The sequence below is a fragment of the Dipodomys ordii genome, unplaced genomic scaffold (assembly GCF_000151885.1).
Source record: "Dipodomys ordii isolate 6190 unplaced genomic scaffold, Dord_2.0 Scaffold23, whole genome shotgun sequence".
Classification (NCBI taxonomy): domain Eukaryota; kingdom Metazoa; phylum Chordata; class Mammalia; order Rodentia; family Heteromyidae; genus Dipodomys; species Dipodomys ordii.
Window position 1 is genome coordinate 9618199 of NW_012267239.1, and position 6194 is coordinate 9624392.

The window sequence follows — 6194 nt, forward strand, 5'->3', positions numbered from 1 at the left end:
TGCGGCCGGGATGGCAGGAGCGCCCGCCTGCCGTCTGCTCACCGGCGTCGGGTGCTGTGAGGAGGGGGTGTCTGCGGCCCAGGGTGCGAGGTGGAGCCGCAGGGCGCCGTGCGAGGGCTTCGGGGTCTGGGCACGGGCGGCCATCGCCCACACAGACGTCGGTGGAAACGGAGCAAACGAGACGCGCTCGAGGGGAGCGGGGTGAGGCCTGCAGAGGCCTGGCGAGGACCCGCAGGGCGCTCCTTCAACAAGCCTGCGCCAAGCCCCGCCCCCGAGCGGAGGAGGCCCCGTGGGATTGGAGCAGAGGTGCCTTGGAGGGCGGGGCCAAGGCTCTTCGTCCAATGAATGCGCAGGAAGCGCCTCTCTGGCGCACCTAGGCTGGGCACCGGGGTGGCGTTGTTGGCAGGTAGGCGGCCAGCTTCCCGCAGCGGGGCCTGAGACACTGGGGTCCGCATCTGGGGGGCGTCTGGAGGGCGGAGGAACGCAGTAGAGGGGGGCTTGGCCAGGACGGGGCACAGCCAGTGACAGGCCCCAGCCTAGGCCGAGGGGCTCAGGCCTCGCAAGAAGCCGGAAGTGGCTGCCAGGGCCTCCAGGTGCATCCTGGGAAAGAAAGAAGCCAGGGCCGATGGGCAGGAGAGGTCACCGGGGTGTCTGTGAGGTCCCCGTGGCGTTGAGGAGGTCGGGAGGGGGGATCAAGGAGGCTCACCTGTGGCCCGGAGGTAGACATGGATGGGGTGAAGGTGGCAGGGACTTGGGCCGAACAGAGTGGCACACACCTGCCAGGGTCCAGCGAGAAAGGGAAGAGGAGGGGCGGCCCAGGGGCGGTGAGGGTGGGGTGGAGCTTCGGCGTGTAAGAGGGGACAGTGTGTGTGTGTGTGTGTGTGAGAGAGAGAGAGAGAGAGAGAGCCCAGGCTGGCCTCCAATTTCGATTCTCCTGCTTCAGCCTCCCAAGTGCTGGGATTATGAGTGTGCACCGCCGTGCTAGGTGTAGGGTGTGTGTATTTAATGGTTTGCCTGTGGGGTGGAGCCCTGTCCCACCATCATGGATGTGTGTGTGTGTGTGTGTGTGTGTGTAGGTGGTGCGGCTATGTGAGCCGGTGAGCTGCCTATCCTGACACGTGACTATCTCTGTGGCAACGTTTTGTAAAAACCACATTCTGCGTTCTTAGACATGAAAGGGACTTGAGCCTGTTTAGTTTGCCTTCCCAACACGACCTACCTGTACTGGAGCAGCAACCCACCTCTCACACACACACACAGCAATCTCAGGAAGATGGTTCTTGCCAGGGGTGGATGGAGAAACTAAGGCCCACTGGCTCAGAGAGGACCCCACCTCATTAGGAATAAAGGAGACCATAACATTAACATGACCCCCCCCACCCTTTTGTCAAGTGCATTTAAAAAAAAAATCACTTCTCAATGAAGAGAATTCTCATAGAAATGTTTACACCGGAGTGGAGTTCATTATTGAAGGAAATCCAGTTGGCAGGAAAAATTTCACCCTACTTCCTGTGCTTTCTCTAGAACAATGAGTTCTAAAGAGGCATTTGATGCTGGCTAATAAAATCCGGAGGTCTCAAAGTCCCAGTGTTGTCGGAGTCCGGCTCAAAGCAGAGGAAACCAGTTCTTCGTGGAGGCTTTGGGAGACATGACACGTCCCGCTCCCATAGCGAGCCTGCCCAGAACCAGCTACCTCTCCATGGGCACCGTGGGCACTGTAGAGTGCCACGTGTTCCTCCCGGTGCTACTGCAATATACATGGGGCAGGTGGCGAGCACAGGACACTCACCTCTGGCTAAGCAAAGCCCCCAGCACTGACTCCTGGCAAGCAGATGAGCTGCATGTAATTTGGGGCCTTTGAAGAGCTCCTGGGCCTATTAGGACCTGCGCCCTTTACAGCATCTGAAGGGTTTAGATTGTTGTTCACTAACATCATCCATACACACACATGTGCACACATGCACACATGCTCACTACCACCAGCAGCAGCAGCAGCAGCATCTATACACCCATTTATCCATCCATCTATCCTTCTGTCTTCTCAGTCATCTGCCAATCTGTCCATCCATCTTCTCAGTCACCTGTCCATCTCTCTTCCCATCTATCCACCCTTTCACCCATCTACCTATTCATCCATCTGGCCAGCTATCCAGTCATCTGTCTGCCTACTTATTCATCCTTTTAGTCATCTTTCTTCCCATCCATCTATCCATCTGCCCATTCATTTGTCATCCATCCATCTGCCCATTCATCTATCCATCTAGCCTCTGTCATCTGTCCATTCATCAACGTCCATCCTGTCAATTCTCCCTTCTATCCATCCACTTCATCATCCATCTATCCATCCACCATCTGTTCACTCATCTATCCATTCATGTATCCATTTGTCAGTGCATATGTCCATCCATCTCTCTGGGATTGGAATCTCCAAGGCCTCATCAGCCTGAGACCCCAGTAAGGGGGCAAGACCTCCCCCATCTATGCCAGCAAGTTGCTCACCCTCTGGTACCTTCAGAGCCCCCCCCTCCTCCTCCTCCTCTTCCTCCTGCTCTGAGGAGGGGAAGAAGCTACAGAGCAGGCCCTCCTGGGCCTGTGTCACTGGCTGGGGAGAACCGGGCTCCATGCTGGACTGCAGGTCTCCAAGCTGAGCCCCGCCCCGCCATGGCAGCCCTTGGCTCTGAATGCTCTGTGCTGCGCCGTCACACTCCCCGCACTCTCTGTGGGGCTCAGTCATTTCCATGGCAGCCTCTGCGGTCTGTGCGCACAAGGGGAGGGAAATCCCTTGGGGACGGAGCCTGTTAGCCTGTGCACGGGGATGTGAAGGTTGTGGAGTCATTCTCCTCTGTGTCTCCCTCCTCCGCTGGCCTTCCGGACGCCTCTCCGACACTGTCTCCTCCTTGTCCCTGTGGCCATGAGAACGGCCCCTCCGATTGCTGTCGCTCCCACCATGCCCACCGTGCCCACCTCTAACCCCAGGGAGCCTCCTGCAGACTCCATGAAGTGTGCAGGGCTGCGGTGACCCTTTGTCTTAAGTCATCTGGAGCCAGAGGCTCAGAGAAGTCAAGTAACTTGCCCAGGGTCACACAGCTGGGCCTCACCCTCATGTCTATGTACTCTCCAACCCAGAATGTTCTTTGCCATGACAACCTAAAGCATGGCAAAACTCCTGCCCAGGTAATTGTTTTTCCCACTGTGGATCTGTCTCCTGAACAAAGAGCAGGATGAAAGTCATGGAGCTGGGAATGTCAGCAATATTCCCTCGGTCCTGTAAGATGGCAGCTGCATTGACAGGGTGCTGGGCAGTGTTTTAGGTGCTGGGTTGAGTACCCAGTGCACCCACCCTCATCTGTCTGGGACAGTACTGCTAGGCAGGGTCACAGACTCTTGGAAGAGCAATATTGTGAACCACTCAGCAGAGGCTCCAGCCCCAGACACGGCTGAGGCAGAGCTGTGGAGAAAACATCTGCTATAGGAAGGGGCCACAGCCTGAGCGCTGCAGGCGTGGCCTGAACAGCAGCAGCCGCCTCGTGTCTGTCAACGTGGAATGCCTGCAAACCCCTCCCCTTCCCAGGCCATCACAGCCCGGCTGCAGCGTCGTGGTGTTTACATGTGTGTCCGCAGAACGCAGGTGTGAGTCCTTCACGCTCACGGACAGCTACAAACCCCACCAGACCCACACATTAAATCCACCACAGCGACACAGCCGGCAACATTCAGATTCCTGACACGTACAGGACGGGCAGCGTGGCGGCGTTCTGCTGAGCTGAACGCGCCGCTGGTGATGGACGAGGAGGGGGAGAGGGAGAAAGGCTTCATTAGTACCCATTTGCCTCTCGCACAAGGTCCTTTGGATTTCCTTGGGCTCTGCTTCAATGGCTGGATTTTCCCGGCTTGCCTCTCCTCCTGCTGACTAGATCCTCCGCCCCCAGCATGCCTTCCATACCTGGCATGGACAGGAGTGTTTCTATGGGTCTCTATTGGTGACCCCCAAAGGGTCATGCAGTAATTACAGTGGCACAATCCACATGGTCTATATCACAAACACCACGGGCCAGGCACCGGTGTTACCTGGACAAGCCTAGTTCATCCAGCAGAGGCGGCCCTCGATCATCTACGAGTCACAGCGCAGGGAATTCCAGCTAGAGGAAATCAATTCATGGAGGAATTCCTGGGGAGCATGGATTCTAGTTGGGGAGACCCAAATAGGGACTGAAATAGGGGGGATCATGGTCCAGGCTGGCCTCAGGCAGGATGTGAGATCTTAATTCAAAAAGAACCATTCCAAAAGCAACCAAAAAAAGGCTAGGAGGTGTGGTTCACCAACAGAGGGGCTGACTAGCAAGTGTGAGGTGATGAGTTCAAATCCTAGCACCAACACTCCCCCCTTACTGCCACACTACATGATGTCAGGCATAGTGGCTCACGTGTGTAATCCCAGCTACTCAAGCGATGAAGAAAGGAAGAATTTGAAGCCAGCTCAAGGCAACTTAGCAAGCTCCTATGCATGCATAGATATAGATATAGACCTACACAAAAGAACTAGTCTTATGTAACATGAGCTAAGCCCCTGGGTTCAATCCCTAGTACTGAAGGGGAAAAAATGCACTTTATCATATGTTTTAATCCTACCACCTTAATTAACAGGAGCTAGCTGTGAGCCTCACAAATCCTGAAATTTGGAGGTAGGGAGGCACATAAATATTTCAAGATATTTACAGCTGTGAGATGGTATGAAAACACTTACGAATTCTGATGGGGATAAAGTCGCGAGGACTGACAATGGTCCTGCAGCCTTCCTTTCTATGAATAATGGAAACAAAGCCTCTGTGGCAACGCAGGCCATTTGTACCCCTCCAAGTTTAAGGTCCCTCTGAACTCTGTCCCCACACTCCTTACTCCAAATCGAATGCTGCTAACTTGCCCGCCCCAACATTCACTTGGCCACTTGGCCTGATTGAACTGAATAGATTTATCTCCACTGACATAGCCAGTGGTTTGCATTGCCTATGCACAGTGGGAAAGCAATCCATCCAGTGAGAAATCTTTGGCATAGAAAGCCGTTGTCTCCCCATCGTTTCCTTCGTTCTATCCTGCTTCCCAGGGCTCCTGTTCTTAAAGTTTCTAGGTCTTTCCCTGGAGTTACCACCAGATCTCTATGCAGCATGCTTTTTTACACTTGACATTTATGGATTTTCAGACCTGAGACCTCATCTATTGACATTTCTTGCCTGGACTTGCCAATTGAGATCTGTCACTATTTTTAGTTCCACGTTGGTTACCGTGGCAACTCTGGAACCTGCCTTTCCCTTCTTACTCTTATTCTGGGGGTGGGGAGGTGGGTATTTGGGTTCTGCCACTTCCTCTCCTTGCTCCTCTTTCTGAATCCTGTCAGTGCTGACCTTGAGCTTTTGATGGATGGGTTCCCTGTCCCTACTAAAATTACGGGCTCCTGGAAAGCAAGAAGCTGGTTTAGTTCGTCTTGGTCTTGTATCCAATGGCACAATGCCTGACACATAGGTGTGTGAATTCTACTTTGTGGATGACTGTAACCTGGAGAAGGTGTAGGATGACAGCATTTTGAGCCGTCGCCTCTGACAGGCCACAGAGCATGTCCTGGGACATGCCTTCATCCAGAATCCTGTGCCATAGGTATTCCCTCCTGGGCTTGGCTCTGAGTTTCCCATGAGAATTTCAAGAAGGTGTCTGGAGGAAAATATTAATCACTGTCTGGGTCATTAATTTGCCTCCTTCCCACATCACTAGCTTTTCAATCAGGCAGAAAAAATGGTTCTGAAAAAGGATTCCGCAAGACCCAAGTTGACACACAAGTAGGTTGACTGTAATTCCTTGGTGGGGTCTCTTGCCTCTTGCTGCTCCTTGCTTCAATGGAGAACTACCCCTGAGGGTTGAGGGGTGGGGGGTGTATTCCCAAAGTTCTCCATTTCCATCGCCCCAAAGCTCCCATAGACCTTACGACAAAGTCAAACTCAAGGCCTTTCTTGGCTGACCCAGAGTTCTGGCCAGTTCACTCTCTTTCCAGCTTTACTTCCTGTGACCCAGACATCCAGAACCACTGGCCTCTCCCCTGGGTGGGCATGCTGTCCCCTGCCTTTGCTTTGTACAAGCAGCAGTTCCTGCCTTGAAAGTCTTCTTCCCATCAAGCATTCCCTAACTGGTTCTGCCTTCCTGGGCAG